General features: G+C 39.9%; 4 non-coding genes across 4 annotated transcripts; all 4 read left to right on the forward strand.

Annotated features, from left to right (window-relative positions):
- The first annotated feature begins 5,906 nt into the window (after positions 1-5,906).
- Positions 5,907-6,086, forward strand: LOC116803267. The gene has a single exon (XR_004363509.1). It is a non-coding gene; the product is annotated as a 5.8S ribosomal RNA (ribosomal RNA).
- Positions 6,087-6,483: 397 nt separating this feature from the next.
- LOC116803262 lies at positions 6,484-10,439 on the forward strand. The gene has a single exon (XR_004363506.1). It is a non-coding gene; the product is annotated as a large subunit ribosomal RNA (ribosomal RNA).
- A 13,808-nt stretch (positions 10,440-24,247) lies between these two features.
- LOC116803268 lies at positions 24,248-26,242 on the forward strand. The gene has a single exon (XR_004363510.1). It is a non-coding gene; the product is annotated as a small subunit ribosomal RNA (ribosomal RNA).
- Positions 26,243-26,929: 687 nt separating this feature from the next.
- LOC116803259 lies at positions 26,930-27,108 on the forward strand. Its single transcript, XR_004363503.1, has one exon. It is a non-coding gene; the product is annotated as a 5.8S ribosomal RNA (ribosomal RNA).
- Positions 27,109-27,498: the final 390 nt, after the last annotated feature.

A 27,498-nucleotide genomic window follows, 5' to 3' on the forward strand; every position in this document is an offset into this window, starting at 1 on the left:
CAAACTTATGTATTATATGATTTTGGCAATTATATAGTAAATTAAAAATATACATATGAAAATGGTTAATTATTATATGTATATGGGAAAAAATGCTAAGATATTCCCATATTCTCTTAGTATTATAGAGAAAAGCCATTTAAGTGAGAGGGTATAGTAGTGTAAACGACCGGAATTACGACAGGGGTTCAAAAACTACTATAGTAGGCAGTGGTTGCCGACCTCTCATATTGTTCAAAACTTATGTATTCATATGATTTTGCAATTGTATGAGTAAATTAAATAATATACATATGAAAATGATTAATTATTATATGTATAAGGAAAAAATGCTGAAATATTCCCACATTCTCTTAGTATTATAGAGAAAATCCATTATAGTGAGAGGTATAGTAGTGTAAACGACCGGAATTACGACAGAGGGTTCAAAAACTACTATAGGTAGGCAGTGGTTGCCGACCTCTCATATTGTTCAAAACTTATGTATTCATATGAATTTGGCAATTATATGAGTAAATTAAATAATATACATATGAAAATGATTAATTATTATATGTATAAGGAAAAAATGCTGAAATATTCCCACATTCTCTTAGTATTATAGAGAAAATCCATTATAGTGAGAGGTATAGTAGTGTAAACGACCGAATTACGACAGAGGTTCAAAACTACTATAGGTAGGCAGTGGTTGCCGACCTCTCATATTGTTCAAAACTTATGTATTCATATGATTTTGGCAATTATATGATTAAATTAAATAATATACATATGAAAATGGTTAATTATTATATGTATATGGGAAAAAATGCAGAGATATTCCCATATTCTCTTAGTATTATAGAGAAAAGCCATTTAAGTGAGAGGTTATAGTAGTGTAAACGACCGGAATTACGACAGAGGGTTCAAAAACTACTATAGGTAGGCAGTGGTTGCCGACCTCTCATATTGTTCAAAACTTATGTATTCATATGATTTTGGCAATTGTATGAGTAAATTAAATAATATACATACGAAAATGATTAATTATTATATGTATATGGGAAAAAATGCAGAGATATTCCCATATTCTCTTAGTATTATAGAGAAAAGCCATTTAAGTGAGAGGGTATAGTAGTGTAAACCACCGGAATTACGACAGAGGGTTCAAAAACTACTATAGGTAGGCAGTGGTTGCCGACCTCTCATATTGTTCAAAACTTATGTATTCATATGATTTTGGCAATTGTATGAGTAAATTAAATAATATACATATGAAAATGATTAATTATTATATGTATAAGGGAAAAAATGCTGAAAATATCCCACATTCTCTTAGTATTATAGAGAAAATCCATTATAGTGAGAGGGTATAGTAGTGTAAACGACCGGAATTACGACAGAGGGTTCAAAAACTACTATAGGTAGGCAGTGGTTGCCGACCTCTCATATTGTTCAAAACTTATGTATTCATATGATTTTGGCAATTATATGATTAAATTAAATAATATACATATGAAAATGGTTAATTATTATATGTATATGGGAAAAAATGCTGAGATATTCCCATATTCTCTTAGTATTATAGAGAAAAGCCATTTAAGTGAAGGGTATAGTAGTGTAAACGACCGGAATTACGACAGAGGGTTCAAAAACTACTATAGGTAGGCAGTGGTTGCCGACCTCTCATATTGTTCAAAACTTATGTTTCATATGATTTTGGCAATTGTATGAGTAAATTAAATAATATACATATGAAAATGATTAATTATTATATGTATAAGGGAAAAAATGCTGAAATATTCCCACATTCTCTTAGTATTATAGAGAAAATCCATTATAGTGAGAGGTATAGTAGTGTAAACGACCGGAATTACGACAGAGGTTCAAAAACTACTATAGGTAGGCAGTGGTTGCCGACCTCTCATATTGTTCAAAACTTATGTATTCATATGATTTTGGCAATTATATGATTAAATTAAATAATATACATATGAAAATGGTTAATTATTATATGTATATGGGAAAAAATGCTGAGATATTCCCATATTCTCTTAGTATTATAGAGAAAAGCCATTATAGTGAGGGGTATAGTAGTGTAAACGACCGGAATTACGACAGGGTTCAAAAACTACTATAGGTAGGCAGTGGTTGCCGACCTCTCATATTGTTCAAAACTTATGTATTCATATGAATTTGGCAATTATATGAGTAAATTAAATAATAAACATATAAAAATTAATATTTATTATATGTATAAAAAAAAAATAATCATATTATATATGAATAATGGAAAAAAAATGAAATGTTCCTATAATCTCTTAATATATAAGAGAATAGACCGTATGTGTGGCAAACGGAATTGAAAATACCCGCTTTGAGGACAGCGGGTTCAAAAACTACTATAGGTAGGCAGTGGTTGCCGACCTCCCGCATTATTCGAAATATTTATTTCGGATTAGTTTATATTGGTTACATAAAATAAAGTATATTATTATCCGTACAAATTTGTTTCTCAGTTCTATAGAACACGGGACTTGGCTCCGCGGATAATAGGAATATACGCTTTTTAGATAATATCGTTGAAACAAAAGTCAAGTTTCTATTATATATAGAATAACAAATCGTTTCCATATATTATCGTTAATTTTTGGAGGCAGGCAAATATTAATTTATTACCTGCCGTATAGTTGGATTATTATATCGTTACGGTATAATACAAATATGGATTCTTATGAAAGAAATATAAAATTATATATTAAATGTGGAAATATTATCATATGCGCTTGGTTTTATGTTATATATTACCAGAGAGATATATGAAAAGAGATAAATTTAAATTTATCTTCAAAATGCAAATGATTTAACTTAATATTTATATTGGTTAAACAAAAAATTGTACATGTGTGGATACAATAATTATGTATGTTGGAAATAAAATGATATTTTATAATGAAATATGTATATATAAAAAGATAAAATTATAGAAACATATATATTACAATAATATAATTCTTGTTATATTGGTAAAACAAGTATAAATTAAAAATGAAAATATGGATTACGAATGCTATATAAAAATGGCCGTAATCGAATAGATTTTTTACTTATATTTATATATTTAAAATTTTACCCAAAGGCGAAATATTGAATTTTATTCAATATAATAAAAATCATGGAATTATATAAAGTGAAAAATCTATATATCTATTATATTGCTTATTTCGATTCAAAAAATATGAATGGAATATGAAGGAAAAACATTATTCTGGTTGATCCTGCCAGTAGTTATATGCTTGTCTCAAAGATTAAGCCATGCATGTCTAAGTACACACGAATTAAAATGAAACCGCAAAAGGCTCATTATATCAGTTATGGTTCCTTAGATCGTTAACAGTTACTTGGATAACTTGGTAATTCTAGAGCTAATACATGCAATTAAAACATGAACCTTATGGGACATGTGCTTTTATTAGGCTAAAACAAGCGATCGCAAGATCGTTATATTGGTTGAACTCTAGATAAATGCAGATCGTATGGTCTTGTACCCGACGACAGATCTTCAAATGTCTGCCCTATCAACTTTTGATGGTAGTATCTAGGACTACCATGGTTGCAACGGGTAACGGGGAATCAGGGTTCGATTCCGGAGAGGGACCTGAGAAACGGCTACACATCTAAGGAAGGCAGCAGGCGCGTATTACCCACTCCCAGCTCGGGGAGGTAGTGACGAAAAATAACAATACAGGACTCATATCCGAGGCCCTGTAATTGGAATGAGTACACTTTAAATCTTTAAAGACCAATTGGAGGGCAGTCTGGTGCCAGCAGCCGCGGTAATTCCAGCTCCAATAGCGTATATTAAAGTTGTTGCGGTTAAAACGTTCGTAGTTGAACTTGTGCTTCATACGGGTAGTACAACTTACAATTGTGGTTAGTACTATACCTTTATGTATGTAAGCGTATTACCGGTGGAGTTCTTATATGTGATTAAATACTTGTATTTTTTCATATGTTCCTCCTATTTAAAAACCTGCACTAGTGCTCTTAAACGAGTGTTATTGTGGGCCGTACTATTACTTTGAACAAATTAGAGTGCTTAAAGCAGGCTTCAAATGCCTGAATATTCTGTGCATGGATAATGAAATAAGACCTCTGTTCTGCTTTCATTGGTTTTCAGATCAAGAGGTAATGATTAATAGAAGCAGTTTGGGGGCATTAGTATTACGACGCGAGAGGTGAAATTCTTGGACCGTCGTAAGACTAACTTAAGCGAAAGCATTTGCCAAAGATGTTTTCATAATCAAGAACGAAGTTAGAGGTTCGAAGGCGATCAGATACCGCCCTAGTTCTAACCATAAACGATGCCAGCTAGCAATTGGGTGTAGCTACTTTTATGGCTCTCTCAGTCGCTTCCCGGGAAACCAAAGCTTTTGGGCTCCGGGGGAAGTATGGTTGCAAAGCTGAAACTTAAAGGAATTGACGGAAGGGCACCACCAGGAGTGGAGCCTGCGGCTTAATTTGACTCAACACGGGAAAACTTACCAGGTCCGAACATAAGTGTGTAAGACAGATTGATAGCTCTTTCTCGAATCTATGGGTGGTGGTGCATGGCCGTTCTTAGTTCGTGGAGTGATTTGTCTGGTTAATTCCGATAACGAACGAGACTCAAATATATTAAATAGATATCTTCAGGATTATGGTGCTGAAGCTTATGTAGCCTTCATTCATGGTGGCAGTAAAATGTTTATTGTGTTTGAATGTGTTTATGTAAGTGGAGCCGTACCTGTTTGGTTTGTCCCATTATAAGGACACTAGCTTCTTAAATGGACAAATTGGCGTCTAGCAATAATGAGATTGAGCAATAACAGGTCTGTGATGCCCTAGATGTCCTGGCTGCACGCGCGCTACAATGAAAGTATCAACGTGTATTTCCTAGACCGAGAGGTCCGGGTAAACCGCTGAACCACTTTCATGCTTGGGATTGTGAACTGAAACTGTTCACATGAACTTGGAATTCCCAGTAAGTGTGAGTCATTAACTCGCATTGATTACGTCCCTGCCCTTTGTACACACCGCCCGTCGCTACTACCGATTGAATTATTTAGTGAGGTCTCCGGACGTGATCACTGTGACGCCTTGCGTGTTACGGTTTTTTCGCAAAAGTTGACCGAACTTGATTATTTAGAGGAAGTAAAAGTCGTAACAAGGTTTCCGTAGGTGAACCTGCGGAAAGGATCATTATTGTATAATATCCTTATCGTTAATAAATATTTGTTATAATACAAATAAATACAATTTACCAAAATAAAAATATTACAAATGATTCCACGGAATCAAAAGTTAAAGTCAAAATAAAATGAAGATGGCTTTTATTTTATATGTGGGGCTTGGCAACCTCATAAAAAGACTTTAACATTATTAATGTTGCTGTGCGTATTTGTGGCAGTACTTACTACAACAACGGCGTTTCCTATAAAAACAAATTTCTCGAAATGGAAATCGAAGAAACTAAACTAAATTCGAAAGTAGAAGTCGAATTAAAATAAAAATAATTTTGAATGTGTGGTAATCAAAATAAGTGTGTGTGTATATGGACCATAATATACACGCGTTGCGAATATGTATTGTTCATCTATGTTATGAGCATACGTTGGCTAATGCAACAACCTAAAATATACAATGTTGTACCTGTCATCCATCAGGTTAATGTTTTATATAAATTTTGCAGTATGTGTCACCCAAAATAGCAAACCATAACCAGATTATTATGATACATAATGCTTATATGAAACTAAGACATTTCGCAACATTTATTTTAGGTATAAAAATAAATTTATTGAAGGAATTGATATATGCCAGTAAAATGGTGTATTTTTTAATTTCTTTCAATAAAAACAATATTGACATTATATAAAATTGAATTATAAAACTCTAAGCGGTGGATCACTCGGCTCATGGGTCGATGAAGAACGCAGCAAAACTGTGCGTCATCGTGTGAACTGCAGGACACATGAACATCGACATTTTGAACGCATATCGCAGTCCATGCTGTTATGTACTTTAATTAATTTTATAGTGCTGCTTGGACTACATATGGTTGAGGGTTGTAAGACTATGCTAATTAAGTTGTTTATAAATTTTTTATAAGCATATGGTATATTATTGGATTAAATAATGATTTTATTCATAATATTAAAAAAGAAATGAAAAACATTATCTCACATTTGAATGTGAAAAAACGAAGAGAAATATTTTCTTTTTTCAATCAAATAATACTGAGAAATGTCTAGCATAAAAAATTGAAATATTTTTCATCTAGAATTGTCTCTTATTAATGATTCGGAAAAAAGAAAAATCTTGGTTTTGTTATTATTCTTCGTTGGTTCGTTAAATGGATAAAAATGACTTTGCTTACAAGAACTATTGGAACTATTTATAACGAATTTAATTGATTGTTTTATCATTTATATATAAAGAATTTATGGCAAAATATAGTTATATATACAACCTCAACTCATATGGGACTACCCCCTGAATTTAAGCATATTAATTAGGGGAGGAAAAGAAACTAACAAGGATTTTCTTAGTAGCGGCGAGCGAAAAGAAAACAGTTCAGCACTAAGTCACTTTGTCTATATGGCAAATGTGAGATGCAGTGTATGGAGCGTCAATATTCTAGTATGAGAAATTAATGATTTAAGTCCTTCTTAAATGAGGCCATTTACCCATAGAGGGTGCCAGGCCCGTATAACGTTAATGATTGCTAGATGATGTTTCCAAAGAGTCGTGTTGCTTGATAGTGCAGCACTAAGTGGGTGGTAAACTCCATCTAAAACTAAATATAACCATGAGACCGATAGTAAACAAGTACCGTGAGGGAAAGTTGAAAAGAACTCTGAATAGAGAGTTAAACCAGTACGTGAAACTGCTTAGAGGTTAAGCCCGATGAACCTGAATATCCGTTATGGAAAATTCATCATTAAAATTGTAATATTTAAATAATATTATTAAGAATAATGTGCATTTTTTCCATATAAGGACATTGTAATCTATTAGCATATCCCAAATTTATCATAAATATAACTTATAGTTTATTCCAATTAAATTGCTTGCATTTTAACACAGAATAAATGTTATTAATTTGATAAAGTGCTGATAGATTTATATTATTACAGAGCGTTAATTTTTCGGAATTATATAATGGCATAATTATCATTGATTTTTGTGTTTATTATATGCTCTTGTATGATTAACAATGCGAAAGATTCAGGATACCTTCGGGACCCGTCTTGAAACACGGACCAAGGAGTCTAACATATGTGCAAGTTATTGGGATGTAAACCTAATAGCGTAATTAACTTGACTAATAATGGGATTAGTTTTTTAGCTATTATAGCTAATTAACACAATCCCGGGGCGTTCTATATAGTTATGTATAATGTATATTTATATTATTTATGCTCTAACTGGAACGTACCTTGAGCATATATGCTGTGACCCGAAAGATGGTGAACTATACTTGATCAGGTTGAAGTCAGGGGAAACCCTGATGGAAGACCGAAACAGTTCTGACGTGCAAATCGATTGTCAGAATTGAGTATAGGGGCGAAAGACCAATCGAACCATCTAGTAGCTGGTTCCTTCCGAAGTTTCCCTCAGGATAGCTGGTGCATTTTAATATTATATAAAATAATCTTATCTGGTAAAGCGAATGATTAGAGGCCTTAGGGTCGAAACGATCTTAACCTATTCTCAAACTTTAAATGGGTAAGAACCTTAACTTTCTTGATATGAAGTTCAAGGTTATGATATAATGTGCCCAGTGGGCCACTTTGGTAAGCAGAACTGGCGCTGTGGGATGAACCAAACGTAATGTTACGGTGCCCAAATTAACAACTCATGCAGATACCATGAAAGGCGTTGGTTGCTTAAAACAGCAGGACGGTGATCATGGAAGTCGAAATCCGCTAAGGAGTGTGTAACAACTCACCTGCCGAAGCAACTAGCCCTTAAAATGGATGGCGCTTAAGTTGTATACCTATACATTACCGCTAAAGTAGATGATTTATATTACTTGTGATATAAATTTTGAAACTTTAGTGAGTAGGAAGGTACAATGGTATGCGTAGAAGTGTTTGGCGTAAGCCTGCATGGAGCTGCCATTGGTACAGATCTTGGTGGTAGTAGCAAATAATCGAATGAGACCTTGGAGGACTGAAGTGGAGAAGGGTTTCGTGTGAACAGTGGTTGATCACGAGTTAGTCGGTCCTAAGTTCAAGGCGAAAGCCGAAAATTTTCAAGTAAAACAAAAATGCCTAACTATATAAACAAAGCGAATATAATACACTTGAATAATTTTGAACGAAAGGGAATACGGTTCCAATTCCGTAACCTGTTGAGTATCCGTTTGTTATTAAATATGGGCCTCGTGCTCATCCTGGCAACAGGAACGACCATAAAGAAGCCGTCGAGAGATATCGGAAGAGTTTTCTTTTCTGTTTTATAGCCGTACTACCATGGAAGTCTTTCGCAGAGAGATATGGTAGATGGGCTAGAAGAGCATGACATATACTGTTGTGTCGATATTTTCTCCTCGGACCTTGAAAATTTATGGTGGGGACACGCAAACTTCTCAACAGGCCGTACCAATATCCGCAGCTGGTCTCCAAGGTGAAGAGTCTCTAGTCGATAGAATAATGTAGGTAAGGGAAGTCGGCAAATTAGATCCGTAACTTCGGGATAAGGATTGGCTCTGAAGATTGAGATAGTCGGGCTTGATTGGGAAACAATAACATGGTTTATGTGCTCGTTCTGGGTAAATAGAGTTTCTAGCATTTATGTTAGTTACTTGTTCCCCGGATAGTTTAGTTACGTAGCCAATTGTGGAACTTTCTTGCTAAAATTTTTAAGAATACTATTTGGTTAACCAATTAGTTCTTATCAATTATAACGATTATCAATTAACAATCAATTCAGAACTGGCACGGACTTGGGGAATCCGACTGTCTAATTAAAACAAAGCATTGTGATGGCCCTAGCGGGTGTTGACACAATGTGATTTCTGCCCAGTGCTCTGAATGTCAAAGTGAAGAAATTCAAGTAAGCGCGGGTCAACGGCGGGAGTAACTATGACTCTCTTAAGGTAGCCAAATGCCTCGTCATCTAATTAGTGACGCGCATGAATGGATTAACGAGATTCCTACTGTCCCTATCTACTATCTAGCGAAACCACAGCCAAGGGAACGGGCTTGGAATAATTAGCGGGGAAAGAAGACCCTTTTGAGCTTGACTCTAATCTGGCAGTGTAAGGAGACATAAGAGGTGTAGAATAAGTGGGAGATATTAGACCTCGGTTTGGTATCGTCAATGAAATACCACTACTCTTATTGTTTCCTTACTTACTTGATTAAATGGAACGTGTATCATTTCCTAGCCATTATACGGATATATTTATTATATCTTATGGTATTGGGTTTTGATGCAAGCTTCTTGATCAAAGTATCACGAGTTTGTTATATAATCGCAAACAAATTCTTTAATAAAACGATGCATTTATGTATTTTTGATTTGAAAATTTGGTATAACTCCAATTACTCAGGTATGATCCAATTCAAGGACATTGCCAGGTAGGGAGTTTGACTGGGGCGGTACATCTCTCAAATAATAACGGAGGTGTCCCAAGGCCAGCTCAGTGCGGACAGAAACCACACATAGAGCAAAAGGGCAAATGCTGACTTGATCTCGGTGTTCAGTACACACAGGGACAGCAAAAGCTCGGCCTATCGATCCTTTTGGTTTAAAGAGTTTTTAACAAGAGGTGTCAGAAAAGTTACCATAGGGATAACTGGCTTGTGGCGGCCAAGCGTTCATAGCGACGTCGCTTTTTGATCCTTCGATGTCGGCTCTTCCTATCATTGTGAAGCAAAATTCACCAAGCGTTGGATTGTTCACCCATGCAAGGGAACGTGAGCTGGGTTTAGACCGTCGTGAGACAGGTTAGTTTTACCCTACTAATGACAAAACGTTGTTGCGACAGCATTCCTGCGTAGTACGAGAGGAACCGCAGGTACGGACCAATGGCACAATACTTGTTCGAGCGAACAGTGGTATGACGCTACGTCCGTTGGATTATGCCTGAACGCCTCTAAGGTCGTATCCGTGCTGGACTGCAATGATAAATAAGGGCAATTTGCATTGTATGGCTTCTAAACCATTTAAAGTTTATAATTTATTTTATAAACGACAATGGATGTGATGCCAATGTAATTTGTAACATAGTAAATTAGGAGGATCTTCGATCACCTGATGCCGCGCTAGTTACATATAAAAGCATTATTTAATACAATGACAAAGCCTAGAATCAATTGTAAACGACTTTTGTAACAGGCAAGGTGTTGTAAGTGGTTGAGCAGCTGCCATACTGCGATCCACTGAAGCTTATCCTTTGCTTGATGATTCGATAAATAAATGATTTTTTCCTGTAGCCAAACACCTCGTCATCAATTTAGTTTTTTTTTTTTTTTTTTTTTTTTCTTTAGCGTGCGTTTATTTATTTAAAATCTGTCCTAGTGGACAATAATTAAATGGTTTTGCGGGGGAACATTAGCTTAAGGGATACTATTGTACATGTATTTGTGGCGGGTTTTATATGTGTTGTCTATTGTTGTGGAAGATCGAGAGGGTGTCTCCTCATGAGACGTCTGCTTGTTTGGCTATTGTCTAACAGGTTGGTGGCGAGGTGGTTAGGGTGGTTTTCGAGCCTTTTCAGGTATCTCTCGCTGAGCCTGGAGATTTCATCAGCGACTTGTGGGATTCCAAGTTCCCTATGTATGGCGACATTCTCGTGGTAGGGATGCGCATTACAGGCAATTCTCAAGCACCTATTCTGGAACCGCTGTATACGCAGGCGATTCGTGTGGCTTGCCGTGCCCATAGCTGTATCCCGTAGGTCCAGATGGGCTTGAGAATTGCCTTGTACACCAGGATTTTGTGGTTCTGCCTTAGCTTGGACCCTCTCCCAATAAGCCAATGCATCTGCCTCAGACGCGCATCGGCCTGTATGCGTTTGCTGACGATGTGGGGACGCCAAGTGAGCCTGCGGTCCAGGGTAAGTCCTAGGTACTTGGGTGCGGGTGCGTTGGGAATGATGACTCCGTTTAGCGTGACCGGTGGGCAGTCTCCTCTCCTTAGTGCAAATGTTGTTTGGGTAGATTTTTCCGCGTTCACTACGATGTTCCACCTGCTGAGCCAGGGATGTAGCGCGTCCATTTGCCTTTGGATTGTTTCGGAGGCTTCTCGTGGGTCGGATGAGGAGGCGAGGAAAGCCGTGTCATCTGCATAAGTCGCTATAGTTAGGTTCCTGGAGGGGATTATGGGAAGGTCTGCGGTGTAAAGGGTGTACAGTATTGGTCCGAGCACACTGCCTTGCGGAACTCCAGCTCTGATCAGTCTGGGTAGGCTTATTGCACTTCCGCATCTGACTTGGAATGCTCTTCCCTCAGTGTAGGATTTGAGGAGGGTAAAATGGGGGCTTGGGAGGTAGGATTTGAGTTTATGGAGGAGTCCAGGATGCCAAACTCTGTCGAATGCCTGCTTCACGTCGAGCATTACAGCGCAGCAGTATTTCTTTTGCTCGAATGCCTCGAGGATCCGTTCGACTAGCCGGTGGCATTGCTCTGGTGTTCCGTGGGAGCGCCTGAAGCCAAACTGGTGATCGGGGATCAAACCAGCCTCATCCAGTACTGGCAATACTCTGCGCAAAAATACTCTTTCGAGTATTTTGGAGAGGATTGCCAGCAAACTAATCGGACGATAGGAGGCGAGATTGGCTTCAGGCTTACCAGGCTTGAGGAGGACAATAACCTCTGCTCTTTTCCACTCTTCCGGGAAGTACCCTAGCCGGAAGCAGCTGTTGTAAATGCTGGCCAGCATTTGTGTGCAGCGGGATGGGAGCATTTTTAGGGCCGCCGCATCTATACGATCCAGGCCTGGAGATTTGTTGTTCTTCAGTAGAGCAATCTCCTGCGCAACTTCCTCAGGGTCGACTGGTTCCAACGGGGGACCGGGAGAGCTTGGGCTATTGAGAAACCGGGCTGTTTCAGCATGTTCTTCGGCAGTGCAGCAGTCGAACGGAGAGAAGGCGTTGTAAAGGTGTTCGGCGAAAGCTTCTGCTCTTTCAGCATCCGAAAGGCACCAGGATCCATCTGCTTTGCGCACTGCGGAAACCTTTTTGGCTGGTCGTTTAATGTGGCGGGTGACGTTCCACAGATTGTGGTCTGGGTCCCCGGGAGAGAGTTCCTCGAGGAATCTGAGGAAGGAGTCCTGGCGTAGGCTGGAGATCTTGTCCTTCAACTCCTTTGTGGCGTGATTGAGCGCTGTTTTGTCTCTTGGATTGCGCGTCAAGAACCAAACTCTCCTGAGACGCCTCTTCTCAGTCACGAGTGCCGCAATTTCCGGGGACCAGAGGTGGAGGTCCCTGCTAGGTGTTCTCGCAGTCTTTGGTGGCGGTGGGCTTGCGAATTCCGCAGCGTTTTGCATCTGCCTGGTGAGATTCCCGATAGCTTCATCAATGTTCCTGGGTGTGTTGAGGATGGGGTTCGGATTGACGGTGGAGAGCATCCAGGACGCGAACTTGGCGGCGTCGGTATATTTTCCAGTGAGCCTTCTGAGCGGGGTTTTCCTGAGGACTGGCGTGTTGATTAGCACGTTTATTGCACAGTGGTCTGACAGGAGATCAGCATTTGTTGTGCAGCTGATCTTCGCATGCCCTATGCCTTTCGACACAGCAAAGTCCAGTAGGTCTGGAGTCTTGAGGGGATTCGTTGGCCAGTGAGTGGGCTCGCCAGTGGAGTGGCAGTCCAGTCGGTGGCGTTGCAGGTACCCAAACAGAGTTTTCCCTTTGGGGTTGTTGGCGCGCGATCCCCACCAAGAATGTTTGGCGTTATAATCTCCAGCTGCTATGAAGCGGGGCCCAAAATGCTCGAAGAACTCACTGAGGTGAGATGCTGTTATGCGGTATCTGGGGGGAAAGTAGACCGCTCCAATGTCTAAATCTCCTTGCGGGCTGACAATCCTGATGACAGGACATTGTGCCCAGTCTTGCTGAAACGCGGGCAGCTCTAGGTAATGAATACCGCTCCTGATGAGGATGGCTGCTCCACCGCGTGCTCTGCCAGAAGGATGGTCTGCATGGATGAGGTCATATCCGCTGATATTAAAGTGGGATCTGGGGGAGAAGTGGGTTTCGGCTACGAGTAGGATATCGATCTGGTGGGTCTTCAGATGGTGCTCGACTATGGCCTTGCTGTTCTGCAGGCCGTTCGCATTCCAGACGACTAGGTGGAGCTTTAGTTGCATGACTTGCTGTTGAGAATGGTGGCCACCAGCTGTGTCATCTGGGTGAACATGCGCTCCATCATCCTTTCCATCATTCCTTCCATGCGAGCGAACATCGCTTCTATCTGACCGGAGTGTGGGGTTTCTGTTTGGGTTTGGACTGGGGTTGTGGGATTCTGCGGTGCTGCGTGCACTCCGTTGAGGGCGTCTCGGTAGCTCCTGCCAGAGGTGACGTTTGGTGATGCCACGGGCGGCGCCTTGTTAGCATTAGCGACGGGCCTTGTTTTCGGAGCAGCGAGTGCTTTGGCCCTTTTGTATGCAGGGCATCCCTTGAAAGACGCAGGATGGTCCGCCTGGCAGTGGAAGCAGCACGCTTTGTCGTCCTCCCTCTTCTCACATGCCCTCGATTCGTGAGGGCCTCCACACTTTACACATCGGTATTCCAGGAAGCAGTAACGCTGTGTATGACCGAATCCTTGGCACCTGAAGCATTGAGGCACGTCGTTGAACTTCTGCGGCGGTTCAATGGTTACTACCGACCTGCAGATCCGCTTGACTTGGTAGACGTCTTTGTTGTTGCTGGAAGGCTCCAGGTTGGCGAAGAATATTCCCAGCGGTTCTTTAGTTCTTCTGCCAATGGGATTGTGCAGATCTCTAACAGCGTGCCCTTGTCTGCGAAGGTCTTCAATGATTTCCTCACGATCGGTGGAGTGGTGGAGTCCTTTGATGACAACCTTGTATGCACGTTCATCTTTCGGCTGGAAAGTCCGATGCCTCTTGTTTTGGGCCACAAGTTGGAGACGCAGAGCTGTATAGGACTCTTTGTCCGGCATCATGACACGTACGTTGTTGCCATTCACGGTCTTGTAGGTAAAATTGTTCTTCGGGCCTACAAGAGTCGTGATCATCTTGACGAGTGCCGAGATGTTGGTCACATCGGGGATAAAAATCGGAGGTGGCTTGATGGTCTTCGGGGTGGGCTTTGGTTTCTCGGGGTCTTGGGCTTGGAATCGTCTTTAGGTCCGGGTTCGTCATCAGAGCTCTCTTGGTCGTACTCGTCTTCTTCGGTCGAGAGTAAAGCGAAGGCGTTGTTGGCGAGCTTCTTGCGCAGAGCTGCGCTAGTGCTTGGCTTATCTTCCAGCTCCTCTCCCTGTGCTTTCTTTGCCGGTTTTCGCTTTATCTCGCCCGGCTCTGTATGCGAGGTGCTTCCCTCGCTGCTGGAGCTGCTCTTGCGTGTTCTCAGAGCCTTTTTGCGTGGTGTTGTTCCAAGCTTGTGGGTGCGCGGGGGGCCTGCCAGTCCATCTTCTCCAAAGTTGATAAGGAGTGAGGAGGGGGGGGGGGGGGAAGCTGGGCACCGTAAGCCGGTGAGCCAGGCAGCACGTGGCTGCTGCTTTGCAATTATACCGCTGCTTCGAGCACTGGGTTTTTTGCGCTGATAACACGCACACTCGGGTGTGCGATGGTGTTAGTGCGAACTACCGTTAGGTACGTTGGCTGGGCCAATCAAAACGCGCGACAAGATCACGCGACGCGAAGTGGCTGGGCACAAGTAACGGGACTTACAACTGTGAACAATTTGCTAACAATTTGCTAACAATTTGCTGTCGATCCGCAGGCACGTCTGCACTCGTCGAGTGTTCGATCGCGACTGATCAATTTAGTGACGCATATGATATTGTCCCTATCATATAATTAATATAAAGACTTTAATGGATTGTGTCAAGTTGCCAAACACCTCGTCATCAATTTAGTGACGCATATGATATTGTCCCTATCATATAATTAATATAAAGACTTTAATGAATTGTGTCAAGTTGCCAAACACCTCGTCATCAATTTAGTGACGCATATGATATTGTCCCTATCATATAATTTTTGATATAAAGACTTTAAAGAATTGTATCAAGTTGCCAAACACCTCGTCATCAATTTAGTGACGCATATGATATTGTCCCTATCATATAATTAATATACAGACTTTAATGAATTGTGTCAAGTTGCCAAACACCTCGTCATCAATTTAGTGACGCATATGATATTGTCCTTATCATATAATTTTTGATATAAAGACTTTAAAGAATTGAATCAAGTTGCCAAACACCTCGTCATCAATTTAGTGACGCATATGATATTGTCCCTATCATATAATTAATATAAAGACTTTAATGGATTGTGTCAAGTTGCCAAACACCTCGTCATCAATTTAGTGACGCATATGATATTGTCCCTATCATATAATTAATATAAAGACTTTAATGAATTGTGTCAAGTTGCCAAACACCTCGTCATCAATTTAGTGACGCATATGATATTGTCCTTATCATATAATTTTTGATATAAAGACTTTAAAGAATTGTATCAAGTTGCCAAACACCTCGTCATCAATTTAGTGACGCATATGATATTGTCCCTATCATATAATTAATATAAAGACTTTAATGGATTGTGTCAAGTTGCCAAACACCTCGTCATCAATTTAGTGACGCATATGATATTGTCCTTATCATATAATTTTTGATATAAAGACTTTAAAGAATTGTATCAAGTTGCCAAACACCTCGTCATCAATTTAGTGACGCATATGATATTGTCCCTATCATATAATTAATATACAGACTTTAATGAATTGTGTCAAGTTGCCAAACACCTCGTCATCAATTTAGTGACGCATATGATATTGTCCCTATCATATAATTTTTGATATATAGACTTTAAAGAATTGTATCAAGTTGCCAAACACCTCGTCATCAATTTAGTGACGCATATGATATTGTCCCTATCATATAATTAATATAAAGACTTTAATGGATTGTGTCAAGTTGCCAAACACCTCGTCATCAATTTAGTGACGCATATGATATTGTCCTTATTATATAATTTTTGATATAAAGACTTTAAAGAATTGTATCAAGTTGCCAAACACCTCGTCATCAATTTAGTTTTTTTTTTTTTTTTTTTTTTTTTTTTTTTAGCGTGCGTTTATTTATTTAAAATCTGTCCTAGTGGACAATAATTAAATGGTTTTGCGGGGGAACATTAGCTTAAGGGATACTATTGTACATGTATTTGTGGCGGGTTTTATATGTGTTGTCTATTGTTGTGGAAGATCGAGAGGGTGTCTCCTCATGAGACGTCTGCTTGTTTGGCTATTGTCTAACAGGTTGGTGGCGAGGTGGTTAGGGTGGTTTTCGAGCCTTTTCAGGTATCTCTCGCTGAGCCTGGAGATTTCATCAGCGACTTGTGGGATTCCAAGTTCCCTATGTATGGCGACATTCTCGTGGTAGGGATGCGCATTACAGGCAATTCTCAAGCACCTATTCTGGAACCGCTGTATACGCAGGCGATTCGTGTGGCTTGCCGTGCCCCATAGCTGTATCCCGTAGGTCCAGATGGGCTTGAGAATTGCCTTGTACACCAGGATTTTGTGGTTCTGCCTTAGCTTGGACCCTCTCCCAATAAGCCAATGCATCTGCCTCAGACGCGCATCGGCCTGTATGCGTTTGCTGACGATGTGGGGACGCCAAGTGAGCCTGCGGTCCAGGGTAAGTCCTAGGTACTTGGGTGCGGGTGCGTTGGGAATGATGACTCCGTTTAGCGTGACCGGTGGGCAGTCTCCTCTCCTTAGTGCAAATGTTGTTTGGGTAGATTTTTCCGCGTTCACTACGATGTTCCACCTGCTGAGCCAGGGATGTAGCGCGTCCATTTGCCTTTGGATTGTTTCGGAGGCTTCTCGTGGGTCGGATGAGGAGGCGAGGAAAGCCGTGTCATCTGCATAAGTCGCTATAGTTAGGTTCCTGGAGGGGATTATGGGAAGGTCTGCGGTGTAAAGGGTGTACAGTATTGGTCCGAGCACACTGCCTTGCGGAACTCCAGCTCTGATCAGTCTGGGTAGGCTTATTGCACTTCCGCATCTGACTTGGAATGCTCTTCCCTCAGTGTAGGATTTGAGGAGGGTAAAATGGGGGCTTGGGAGGTAGGATTTGAGTTTATGGAGGAGTCCAGGATGCCAAACTCTGTCGAATGCCTGCTTCACGTCGAGCATTACAGCGCAGCAGTATTTCTTTTGCTCGAATGCCTCGAGGATCCGTTCGACTAGCCGGTGGCATTGCTCTGGTGTTCCGTGGGAGCGCCTGAAGCCAAACTGGTGATCGGGGATCAAACCAGCCTCATCCAGTACTGGCATTACTCTGCGCAAAATTACTCTTTCGAGTATTTTGGAGAGGATTGCCAGCAAACTAATCGGACGATAGGAGGCGAGATTGGCTTCAGGCTTACCAGGCTTGAGGAGGACAATAACCTCTGCTCTTTTCCACTCTTCCGGGAAGTACCCTAGCCGGAAGCAGCTGTTGTAAATGCTGGCCAGCATTTGTGTGCAGCGGAATGGGAGCATTTTTAGGGCCGCCGCATCTATACGATCCAGGCCTGGAGATTTGTTGTTCTTCAGTAGAGCAATCTCCTGCGCAACTTCCTCAGGGTCGACTGGTTCCAACGGGGGACCGGGAGAGCTTGGGCTATTGAGAAACCGGGCTGTTTCAGCATGTTCTTCGGCAGTGCAGCAGTCGAACGGAGAGAAGGCGTTGTAAAGGTGTTCGGCGAAAGCTTCTGCTCTTTCAGCATCCGAACGGCACCAGGATCCATCTGCTTTGCGCACTGCGGAAACCTTTTTGGCTGGTCGTTTAATGTGGCGGGTGACGTTCCACAGATTGTGGTCTGGGTCCCCGGGAGAGAGTTCCTCGAGGAATCTGAGGAAGGAGTCCTGGCGTAGGCTGGAGATCTTGTCCTTCAACTCCTTTGTGGCGTGATTGAGCGCTGTTTTGTCTCTTGGATTGCGCGTCAAGAACCAAAGTCTCCTGAGACGCCTCTTCTCAGTCACGAGTGCCGCAATTTCCGGGGACCAGAGGTGGAGGTCCCTGCTAGGTGTTCTCGCAGTCTTTGGTGGCGGTGGGCTTGCGAATTCCGCAGCGTTTTGCATCTGCCTGGTGAGATTCCCGATAGCTTCATCAATGTTCCTGGGTGTGTTGAGGATGGGGTTCGGATTGACGGTGGAGAGCATCCAGGACGCGAACTTGGCGGCGTCGGTATATTTTCCAGTGAGCCTTCTGAGCGGGGTTTTCCTGAGGACTGGCGTGTTGATTAGCACGTTTATTGCACAGTGGTCTGACAGGAGATCAGCATTTGTTGTGCAGCTGATCTTCGCATGCCCTATGCCTTTCGACACAGCAAAGTCCAGTAGGTCTGGAGTCTTGAGGGGATTCGTTGGCCAGTGAGTGGGCTCGCCAGTGGAGTGGCAGTCCAGTCGGTGGCGTTGAAGGTACCCAAACAGAGTTTTCCCTTTGGGGTTGTTGGCGCGCGATCCCCACCAAGAATGTTTGGCGTTATAATCTCCAGCTGCTATGAAGCGGGGCCCAAAATGCTCGAAGAACTCACTGAGGTGAGATGCTGTTATGCGGTATCTGGGGGGAAAGTAGACCGCTCCAATGTCTAAATCTCCTTGCGGGCTGACAATCCTGATGACAGGACATTGTGCCCAGTCTTGCTGAAACGCGGGCAGCTCTAGGTATTGAATACCGCTCCTGATGAGGATGGCTGCTCCACCGCGTGCTCTGCCAGAAGGATGGTCTGCATGGATGAGGTCATATCCGCTGATATTAAAGTGGGATCTGGGGGAGAAGTGGGTTTCGGCTACGAGTAGGATATCGATCTGGTGGGTCTTCAGATGGTGCTCGACTATGGCCTTGCTGTTCTGCAGGCCGTTCGCATTCCAGACGACTAGGTGGAGCTTTAGTTGCATGACTTGCTGTTGAGAATGGTGGCCACCAGCTGTGTCATCTGGGTGAACATGCGCTCCATCATCCTTTCCATCATTCCTTCCATGCGAGCGAACATCGCTTCTATCTGACCGGAGTGTGGGGTTTCTGTTTGGGTTTGGACTGGGGTTGTGGGATTCTGCGGTGCTGCGTGTACTCCGTTGAGGGCGTCTCGGTAGCTCCTGCCAGAGGTGACGTTTGGTGATGCCACGGGCGGCGCCTTGTTAGCATTAGCGACGGGCCTTGTTTTCGGAGCAGCGAGTGCTTTGGCCCTTTTGTATGCAGGGCATCCCTTGAAAGACGCAGGATGGTCCGCCTGGCAGTGGAAGCAGCACGCTTTGTCGTCCTCCCTCTTCTCACATGCCCTCGATTCGTGAGGGCCTCCACACTTTACACATCGGTATTCCAGGAAGCAGTAACGCTGTGTATGACCGAATCCTTGGCACCTGAAGCATTGAGGCACGTCGTTGAACTTCTGCGGCGGTTCAATGGTTACTACCGACCTGCAGATCCGCTTGACTTGGTAGACGTCTTTGTTGTTGCTGGAAGGCTCCAGGTTGGCGAAGAATATTCCCAGCGGTTCTTTAGTTCTTCTGCCAATGGGATTGTGCAGATCTCTAACAGCGTGCCCTTGTCTGCGAAGGTCTTCAATGATTTCCTCACGATCGGTGGAGTGGTGGAGTCCTTTGATGACAACCTTGTATGCACGTTCATCTTTCGGCTGGAAAGTCCGATGCCTCTTGTTTTGGGCCACAAGTTGGAGACGCAGAGCTGTATAGGACTCTTTGTCCGGCATCATGACACGTACGTTGTTGCCATTCACGGTCTTGTAGGTAAAATTGTTCTTCGGGCCTACAAGAGTCGTGATCATCTTGACGAGTGCCGAGATGTTGGTCACATCGGGGATAAAAATCGGAGGTGGCTTGATGGTCTTCGGGGTGGGCTTTGGTTTCTCGGGGGTCTTGGGCTTGGAATCGTCTTTAGGTCCGGGTTCGTCATCAGAGCTCTCTTGGTCGTACTCGTCTTCTTCGGTCGAGAGTAAAGCGAAGGCGTTGTTGGCGAGCTTCTTGCGCAGAGCTGCGCTAGTGCTTGGCTTATCTTCCAGCTCCTCTCCCTGTGCTTTCTTTGCCGGTTTTCGCTTTATCTCGCCCGGCTCTGTATGCGAGGTGCTTCCCTCGCTGCTGGAGCTGCTCTTGCGTGTTCTCAGAGCCTTTTTGCGTGGTGTTGTTCCAAGCTTGTGGGTGCGCGGGGGGGCCTGCCAGTCCATCTTCTCCAAAGTTGATAAGGAGTGAGGAGGGGGGGGGGGGGGGGAAGCTGGGCACCGTAAGCCGGTGAGCCAGGCAGCACGTGGCTGCTGCTTTGCAATTATACCGCTGCTTCGAGCACTGGGTTTTTTGCGCTGATAACACGCACACTCGGGTGTGCGATGGTGTTAGTGCGAACTACCGTTAGGTACGTTGGCTGGGCCAATCAAAACGCGCGACAAGATCACGCGACGCGAAGTGGCTGGGCACAAGTAACGGGACTTACAACTGTGAACAATTTGCTAACAATTTGCTAACAATTTGCTGTCGATCCGCAGGCACGTCTGCACTCGTCGAGTGTTCGATCGCGACTCATCAATTTAGTGACGCATATGATATTGTCCCTATCATATAATTAATATACAGACTCTAATGAATTGTGTCAAGTTGCCAAACACCTCGTCATCAATTTAGTGACGCATATGATATTGTCCCTATCATATAATTTTTGATATAAAGACTTTAAAGAATTGTATCAAGTTGCCAAACACCTCGTCATCAATTTAGTGACGCATATGATATTGTCCCTTTCATATAATTAATATAAAGACTTTAATGGATTGTGTCAAGTTGCCAAACACCTCGTCATCAACTACTATATTATGGTTGCGCCGACCTCTCATATTGTATTCTCTTATGTGTTCATAGGATTTTGACAATTATACGAGTAAATTAAATAATATACATATGAAAATGATTAATTATTATATGTATAAGGGAAAAAATGATGAAATATTCCCATATTATCTTAGTATTATAGAGGAAAGACCGTTGCCGACCTCTGATATTGTTCAAACTTATGTATTTATATGATTTTGGCAATTATATGAGTAAATTAAAAAATATACATATGAAAATGGTTAATTATTATATGTATATGGGAAAAAATGCTAAGATATTCCCATATTCTCTTAGTATTATAGAGAAAAGCCATTTAAGTGAGAGGGTATAGTAGTGTAAACGACCGGAATTACGACAGAGGGTTCAAAAACTACTATAGGTAGGCAGTGGTTGCCGACCTCTCATATTGTTCAAAACTTATGTATTCATATGATTTTGGCAATTGTATGAGTAAATTAAATAATATACATATGAAAATGATTAATTATTATATGTATAAGGGAAAAAATGCTGAAATATTCCCACATTCTCTTAGTATTATAGAGAAAATCCATTATAGTGAGAGGGTATAGTAGTGTAAACGACCGGAATTACGACAGAGGGTTCAAAAACTACTATAGGTAGGCAGTGGTTGCCGACCTCTCATATTGTTCAAAACTTATGTATTCATATGATTTTGGCAATTATATGATTAAATTAAATAATATACATATGAAAATGGTTAATTATTATATGTATATGGGAAAAAATGCAGAGATATTCCCATATTCTCTTAGTATTATAGAGAAAAGCCATTTAAGTGAGAGGGTATAGTAGTGTAAACGACCGGAATTACGACAGAGGGTTCAAAAACTACTATAGGTAGGCAGTGGTTGCCGACCTCTCATATTGTTCAAAACTTATGTATTCATATGATTTTGGCAATTGTATGAGTAAATTAAATAATATACATACGAAAATGATTAATTATTATATGTATATGGGAAAAAATGCAGAGATATTCCCATATTCTCTTAGTATTATAGAGAAAAGCCATTTAAGTGAGAGGGTATAGTAGTGTAAACCACCGGAATTACGACAGAGGGTTCAAAAACTACTATAGGTAGGCAGTGGTTGCCGACCTCTCATATTGTTCAAAACTTATGTATTCATATGATTTTGGCAATTGTATGAGTAAATTAAATAATATACATATGAAAATGATTAATTATTATATGTATAAGGGAAAAAATGCTGAAATATTCCCACATTCTCTTAGTATTATAGAGAAAATCCATTATAGTGAGAGGGTATAGTAGTGTAAACGACCGGAATTACGACAGAGGGTTCAAAAACTACTATAGGTAGGCAGTGGTTGCCGACCTCTCATATTGTTCAAAACTTATGTATTCATATGATTTTGGCAATTATATGATTAAATTAAATAATATACATATGAAAATGGTTAATTATTATATGTATATGGGAAAAAATGCTGAGATATTCCCATATTCTCTTAGTATTATAGAGAAAAGCCATTTAAGTGAGAGGGTATAGTAGTGTAAACGACCGGAATTACGACAGAGGGTTCAAAAACTACTATAGGTAGGCAGTGGTTGCCGACCTCTCATATTGTTCAAAACTTATGTATTCATATGATTTTGGCAATTGTATGAGTAAATTAAATAATATACATATGAAAATGATTAATTATTATATGTATAAGGGAAAAAATGCTGAAATATTCCCACATTCTCTTAGTATTATAGAGAAAATCCATTATAGTGAGAGGGTATAGTAGTGTAAACGACCGGAATTACGACAGAGGGTTCAAAAACTACTATAGGTAGGCAGTGGTTGCCGACCTCTCATATTGTTCAAAACTTATGTATTCATATGATTTTGGCAATTATATGATTAAATTAAATAATATACATATGAAAATGGTTAATTATTATATGTATATGGGAAAAAATGCTGAGATATTCCCATATTCTCTTAGTATTATAGAGAAAAGCCATTATAGTGAGAGGGTATAGTAGTGTAAACGACCGGAATTACGACAGAGGGTTCAAAAACTACTATAGGTAGGCAGTGGTTGCCGACCTCTCATATTGTTCAAAACTTATGTATTCATATGAATTTGGCAATTATATGAGTAAATTAAATAATAAACATATAAAAATTAATATTTATTATATGTATAAAAAAAAAAATAATCATATTATATATGAATAATGGAAAAAAAATGAAATGTTCCTATAATCTCTTAATATATAAGAGAATAGACCGTATGTTGGATGGCAAACGGAATTGAAAATACCCGCTTTGAGGACAGCGGGTTCAAAAACTACTATAGGTAGGCAGTGGTTGCCGACCTCCCGCATTATTCGAAATATTTATTTCGGATTATGTTTATATTGGTTACATAAAATAAAGTATATTATTATCCGTACAAATTTGTTTCTCAGTTCTATAGAACACGGGACTTGGCTCCGCGGATAATAGGAATATACGCTTTTTAGATAATATCGTTGAAACAAAAGTCAAGTTTCTATTATATATAGAATAACAAATCGTTTCCATATATTATCGTTAATTTTTGGAGGCAGGCAAATATTAATTTATTACCTGCCGTATAGTTGGATTATTATATCGTTACGGTATAATACAAATATGGATTCTTATGAAAGAAATATAAAATTATATATTAAATGTGGAAATATTATCATATGCGCTTGGTTTTATGTTATATATTACCAGAGAGATATATGAAAAGAGATAAATTTTAAATTTATCTTCAAAATGCAAATGATTTAACTTAATATTTATATTGGTTAAACAAAAATTGTACATGTGTGGATACAATAATTATGTATGTTGGAAATAAAATGATATTTTATAATGAAATATGTATATATAAAAAGATAAAATTATAGAAACATATATATTACAATAATTATATGAAATTCTTGTTATATTGGTAAAACAAGTATAAATTAAAAATGAAAATATGGATTACGAATGCTATATAAAAATGGCCGTAATCGAATAGATTTTTTACTTATATTTATATATTTAAAATTTTACCCAAAGGCGAAATATTGAATTTTATTCAATATAATAAAAATCATGGAATTATATAAAGTGAAAAATCTATATATCTATTATATTGCTTATTTCGATTCAAAAAATATGAATGGAATATGAAGGAAAAACATTATTCTGGTTGATCCTGCCAGTAGTTATATGCTTGTCTCAAAGATTAAGCCATGCATGTCTAAGTACACACGAATTAAAAGTGAAACCGCAAAAGGCTCATTATATCAGTTATGGTTCCTTAGATCGTTAACAGTTACTTGGATAACTGTGGTAATTCTAGAGCTAATACATGCAATTAAAACATGAACCTTATGGGACATGTGCTTTTATTAGGCTAAAACCAAGCGATCGCAAGATCGTTATATTGGTTGAACTCTAGATAACATGCAGATCGTATGGTCTTGTACCGACGACAGATCTTTCAAATGTCTGCCCTATCAACTTTTGATGGTAGTATCTAGGACTACCATGGTTGCAACGGGTAACGGGGAATCAGGGTTCGATTCCGGAGAGGGAGCCTGAGAAACGGCTACCACATCTAAGGAAGGCAGCAGGCGCGTAAATTACCCACTCCCAGCTCGGGGAGGTAGTGACGAAAAATAACAATACAGGACTCATATCCGAGGCCCTGTAATTGGAATGAGTACACTTTAAATCCTTTAACAAGGACCAATTGGAGGGCAAGTCTGGTGCCAGCAGCCGCGGTAATTCCAGCTCCAATAGCGTATATTAAAGTTGTTGCGGTTAAAACGTTCGTAGTTGAACTTGTGCTTCATACGGGTAGTACAACTTACAATTGTGGTTAGTACTATACCTTTATGTATGTAAGCGTATTACCGGTGGAGTTCTTATATGTGATTAAATACTTGTATTTTTTCATATGTTCCTCCTATTTAAAAACCTGCACTAGTGCTCTTAAACGAGTGTTATTGTGGGCCGGTACTATTACTTTGAACAAATTAGAGTGCTTAAAGCAGGCTTCAAATGCCTGAATATTCTGTGCATGGGATAATGAAATAAGACCTCTGTTCTGCTTTCATTGGTTTTCAGATCAAGAGGTAATGATTAATAGAAGCAGTTTGGGGGCATTAGTATTACGACGCGAGAGGTGAAATTCTTGGACCGTCGTAAGACTAACTTAAGCGAAAGCATTTGCCAAAGATGTTTTCATTAATCAAGAACGAAAGTTAGAGGTTCGAAGGCGATCAGATACCGCCCTAGTTCTAACCATAAACGATGCCAGCTAGCAATTGGGTGTAGCTACTTTTATGGCTCTCTCAGTCGCTTCCCGGGAAACCAAAGCTTTTGGGCTCCGGGGGAAGTATGGTTGCAAAGCTGAAACTTAAAGGAATTGACGGAAGGGCACCACCAGGAGTGGAGCCTGCGGCTTAATTTGACTCAACACGGGAAAACTTACCAGGTCCGAACATAAGTGTGTAAGACAGATTGATAGCTCTTTCTCGAATCTATGGGTGGTGGTGCATGGCCGTTCTTAGTTCGTGGAGTGATTTGTCTGGTTAATTCCGATAACGAACGAGACTCAAATATATTAAATAGATATCTTCAGGATTATGGTGCTGAAGCTTATGTAGCCTTCATTCATGGTGGCAGTAAAATGTTTATTGTGTTTGAATGTGTTTATGTAAGTGGAGCCGTACCTGTTGGTTTGTCCCATTATAAGGACACTAGCTTCTTAAATGGACAAATTGCGTCTAGCAATAATGAGATTGAGCAATAACAGGTCTGTGATGCCCTTAGATGTCCTGGGCTGCACGCGCGCTACAATGAAAGTATCAACGTGTATTTCCTAGACCGAGAGGTCCGGGTAAACCGCTGAACCACTTTCATGCTTGGGATTGTGAACTGAAACTGTTCACATGAACTTGGAATTCCCAGTAAGTGTGAGTCATTAACTCGCATTGATTACGTCCCTGCCCTTTGTACACACCGCCCGTCGCTACTACCGATTGAATTATTTAGTGAGGTCTCCGGACGTGATCACTGTGACGCCTTGCGTGTTACGGTTGTTTCGCAAAAGTTGACCGAACTTGATTATTTAGAGGAAGTAAAAGTCGTAACAAGGTTTCCGTAGGTGAACCTGCGGAAGGATCATTATTGTATAATATCCTTATCGTTAATAAATATTTGTTATAATACAAATAAATACAATTTACCAAAATAAAAATATTACAAAATGATTCCACGGAATCAAAAGTTAAAGTCAAAATAAAATGAAGATGGCTTTTATTTTATATGTGGGGCTTGGCAACCTCATAAAAAGACTTTAACATTATTAATGTTGCTGTGCGTATTTGTGGCAGTACTTACTACAACAACGGCGTTTCCTATAAAAACAAATTCTCGAAAATGGAAATCGAAGAAACTAAACTAAATTCGAAAGTAGAAGTCGAATTAAAATAAAAATAATTTTGAATGTGTGGTAATCAAAATAAGTGTGTGTGTATATGGACCATAATATACACGCGTTGCGAATATGTATTGTTCATCTATGTTATGAGCATACGTTGGCTAATGCAACAACCTAAAATATACAATGTTTGTACCTGTCATCCATCAGGTTAATGTTTTATATAAATTTTGCAGTATGTGTCACCCAAAATAGCAAACCATAACCAGATTATTATGATACATAATGCTTATATGAAACTAAGACATTTCGCAACATTTATTTTAGGTATAAAAATAAATTTATTGAAGGAATTGATATATGCCAGTAAAATGGTGTATTTTTAATTTCTTTCAATAAAAACAATATTGACATTATATAAAATTGAATTATAAAACTCTAAGCGGTGGATCACTCGGCTCATGGGTCGATGAAGAACGCAGCAAACTGTGCGTCATCGTGTGAACTGCAGGACACATGAACATCGACATTTTGAACGCATATCGCAGTCCATGCTGTTATGTACTTTAATTAATTTTATAGTGCTGCTTGGACTACATATGGTTGAGGGTTGTAAGACTATGCTAATTAAGTTGTTTATAAATTTTTTATAAGCATATGGTATATTATTGGATTAAATAATGATTTTATTCATAATATTAAAAAAGAAATGAAAAACATTATCTCACATTTGAATGTGAAAAACGAAGAGAAATATTTTCTTTTTCAATCAAATAATACTGAGAAATGTCTAGCATAAAAAATTGAAATATTTTTCATCTAGAATTGTCTCTTATTAATGATTCGGAAAAAGAAAAATCTTGGTTTTGTTATTATTCTTCGTTGGTTCGTTAAATGGATAAAAATGACTTTGCTTACAAGAACTATTGGAACTATTTATAACGAATTTAATTGATTGTTTTATCATTTATATATAAAGAATTTATGGCAAAATATAGTTATA

This window comes from Drosophila sechellia, unplaced genomic scaffold (assembly GCF_004382195.2).
Source record: "Drosophila sechellia strain sech25 unplaced genomic scaffold, ASM438219v1 U_38, whole genome shotgun sequence".
Classification (NCBI taxonomy): domain Eukaryota; kingdom Metazoa; phylum Arthropoda; class Insecta; order Diptera; family Drosophilidae; genus Drosophila; species Drosophila sechellia.